Source organism: Pteropus vampyrus, unplaced genomic scaffold (genome assembly GCF_000151845.1).
Source record: "Pteropus vampyrus isolate Shadow unplaced genomic scaffold, Pvam_2.0 Scaffold60, whole genome shotgun sequence".
NCBI classification, from domain to species: domain Eukaryota; kingdom Metazoa; phylum Chordata; class Mammalia; order Chiroptera; family Pteropodidae; genus Pteropus; species Pteropus vampyrus.
Genome location: NW_011888841.1, coordinates 3688761 through 3692570, shown reverse-complemented (window position 1 = coordinate 3692570; position 3810 = coordinate 3688761). Strand labels below are relative to the sequence as shown.

General features: G+C 37.6%; 1 pseudogene; it reads right to left on the bottom strand.

Moving 5' to 3' along the window:
- Window positions 1–3362: 3362 nt before the first annotated feature.
- LOC111740256 lies at window positions 3363–3481 on the bottom strand (annotated as a pseudogene).
- Window positions 3482–3810: the final 329 nt, after the last annotated feature.

The following is a 3810-nucleotide window of genomic DNA, read 5'->3' as shown; positions in this document are numbered from 1 at the left end:
AAAATATGAAATTGAAACACGGTCTAATAGCAAAAAGTATTACAATATTAAAAATAATGTCATTTGAGAAGGACATAGTAAATGGAGGAATCATGGCCGAGGGGCTGCAATTCGAACTTATTCCTCTGGGAGACCTAGGGCTAGATTCTAATCCTGTCATGTATCAAATATTCTACCTTAGGAAGCTTACATGTCTTGTCCAAGTGTCTTCAATTTCTATATGTAAAATCCGGATAAATGGTCATTAGGGTGTGTATGTACTGTGATGGTTTAAGGAGACTAGATATCAGTTTTGTTCCCACAACTCTTAAATAGAACTCACAGCTGCAAATGAAAGGCCTTCACGGTGCGTCCTGAGCCCACTGCATTGCCAGCCTTGAGCACGGCCCCTGCTCCACAAGACCTGTCGAGATCTATCACCTGAGCAGAACTAACACAATAACACTCACCCCCCACACGCACACACACATACCTCTCCACACACTCTAAGTTATGGTCTTATGAGAGTTTCCGGTATTAAATCCCCGAGTTGGTACGGATGTGCAGGCATGTAGAGCCACTAAAACATAGAAGATTTGGCAACCGAGGGATGGTGGAGCAGAGAGAGAAAATTAGGCTGATGCTTTGTATTTCCATCAATGGACGTGGCAGGGATATGCGAGTCTCCACGAGAGCTTAGTGGACGCTCCAGAAAGTGTCTGAGAATCAAGATCATCAAGAACGAACACGCGTATCCCTGCTTCATAACGGGGTGCCCTCCAATCTTTGTTTGTCTGGGTCTATTTCAGGGCTCTCCAAGACTGTTTTGAATATTTCCTCACAGAAGTTTTGCCCAGCTTTCATAATTTTACTCCTATGTATTCTCTTTTGTGTTGTTAAGGAAAATGGTACTTTTATTCCTAAAATGCCTTCTATCTGAATATAGTTTACATATATGATAACTAGCCATTTCTGAGGTTAGTTTCACATCCTGTTACTTAGGAAATTACTATATTGTTGTGGTGGTTTCCTGGTAGGCTTTCTTTGTATTAGTTTCCTATTGGTACTGTAACAAATGGCCGTAAACTTACTGGATTCAGATGACACAAATATATTCTCTAACAGTTTTGAAAGCAGAAAGTCGGAGATCAATTTTACTGAGCTAAAGTCATCTAATAGAAGTGCAAATGTTTGACCTTGCACTTTCTATGTGGTCGTTTTTACTTCCATTACTATTTTAATCAGTTTTTACGAAATGTCATTTATTCACTCACATTGAGTATTTAACTAGGTCATACTCATTCAATGTAGTAGAGTAATAGAATACAGAAATTATTTTAAGAAATATCATAAGAAATTTATGACTTCTTGATTTGAATCATACCCGATTTAAAATTGGAAAAAATAGAAGAATTGTAGGTTATCTATGTCAGAAATCTTTTCTCTAGCAAAGTAACAAGGTTTAATAGTTAAACCTTTCTTATTATAAACATTCAGGTATTTTGAATCTTCTGCTAAATCTTCAAGCAATCTTGGTTTATAGTGCGTTCTCCCAGAGCATTCAAACACGCACACATTGTAAGTTGTGGCTATTCTATAGTATTTTATTAGCCAATCTCAACTTCAGTTTCAATAACACATTGCTAGATTAGTTGATTTTAAAGACACTTTATTTTTACCTGAGAGACCTTAGAAATGTGGTTTTATCTCCTTTCTTTCTCTATAAAGATCTTTTGAAAATAAACTTTGGAGAACTCCATCTCATATTGAGGAGTTATGGGGCTATTTTCGTTTGATCAAAAGGTAACAATGATTCTTCGAACACAATTGCACATTGAGTTTCAACCGTTTGTTTTGTCTATTATATTTTGTCTTCTTCAAGTAGTCTGACCATCCAGTTTCAGAATTTATTCAGTTTCAAAATGAAGACAATCCAGATCAAGGATTTCTAAATGGCATTTCCATTAAATCACAACCGATGCCTTTTGTCTTCCCGAAGCTGATGTTAGAGTCACCAAATATTTTTAATATTTTTACCTCTGCTCTTAACCATTAATATCTGATTATATTATAGGCTATATTATAAATAGATGTAAGATTTATTTATATCTAGTTCCTACATTCCTGTGTTATTTGTTTTTGAGTTGACTTTTTGTACTGCTGAATTCAAGAAAGAGAAATGAGCAATTGTGAGAGAATTGGTGTTTTAGTATGCGTGGTCTAGGAAGAATCCATTATCCCTAAACATCTTCCCCCACTGATTAACGGGAATTCTGTGGAATTCTGTGATGGGCTATTTGTTATTGTGCCATCGCGGGTATTACATTGTGATGGTAGGCTCTGTCCCTCCTTAACCATATTCGGAAATGTGGCCACAGGGTAATGAATTATATAGTCTCTCCAGTAATGTAAACCTTATGGCATGTTCTTTAATAAAGCCTCTTACAACTTCTTAAGTGAACCAATTTAAACAAATGAAGAGCTTTCAGTAGGTTAGTCTGGATATGTGAAACCTAGAAGACAGGTCCAGGCCAGGACCTTGCTTTCAGATTTTCACCAAGTTTATAAATGCAATTTCCATAAAAAACAGATTGCTACATGTTTTAGCTTGCGTGAGGGATCCAATTTTCCAAAATGTTTCAGTTGGCAGTTGGGAACTGTACAGCCTACTTCGTTTCAATTATTAGAATCATTCTGACTATTATTCTACCCACAAGGACCACGGCAAATGCTTTTTGTGTACACACGAAGTTTGATTTCAGCGAGCAGCTGTTCATTATATAGGAAATGCTTTTGATGTCCTTTATTCCATAACACTTAAAACTATTTGGCAACCAAGAAGGCTGTTTCCTCCCATCTTCAGGGTAATTTCTTTTTTCATTTTGAGTTGTTTCTCAGCTATTTTATGTATCTATTCAATTGCCTCAATATGTTCTTTCAGTGGAAAATAACAAAATTCAGTTACCTATAATAAAACTGCTTTTCTTGACCCAAACTTTTGGTAATAACGAAATAGACAGAAGCTCCTAAAATGGACAGAATGACCCCATGCAGTCCCCTCCTTGTGAATGCCTCACCTGCACATGAGCCTGCTCCTTGTGAGAGGAGGCTGGGGCCACTGCCGCTGGGACATATGTTTTTATTTGGGATATGGTCACATTTTTATAATCAGGGATTTTGATGAGAACATTTGAGAAACCCCCATCAGGCCAAATGTCAATATGAGCAGGAAGCCCTCTGTCCTGGGCCTCTCCTCCCTCCCACACATGCCAGACTTCAGTCATGGGGTGGGGTGGTGATGGGTTCCCAACCTAGGGCTGAGGTAAAAAGACATGTCCCCAGATACTGCAGTTTGAATATGAAAAATTACTTTCTTTTTTTTATGCCTACAGCACCCGGTCTTCCTAGGTGGTCTCCCATCCAAGTACTAACCAGGCCCGACCCTGCTTAGCTTCTGAGATCAGATGGGATTGGGCGTGTTTAGGGTGGCATGGCCGTAGATGAAAAATTATTTTCTACCTAAACAAGCATCTAAGTGGTTGTTCGGTTTTGTGGCCGTGTTTGCCCAGCTACATTATCAGCTCCCAGAGACTGACCAGAGATCTTGATCAGGAGCTGTAACATTTTCTTCCAGGGGGATGTTGTTGCAAGTTTCTAACTCCTCCCACACAAGTATGTTTGGAATTTTAGTGCTTGATAGTTGAGAACATGTTGTATTTAGGTCTCTACTTATTTGGTGAAATATAAAATGAATAAATATTTTAAATAAAGATGTCTAAAATTTTTTTATATATTTTTATGTTTGAGTAGAAGATTACGAAAAAATATTAT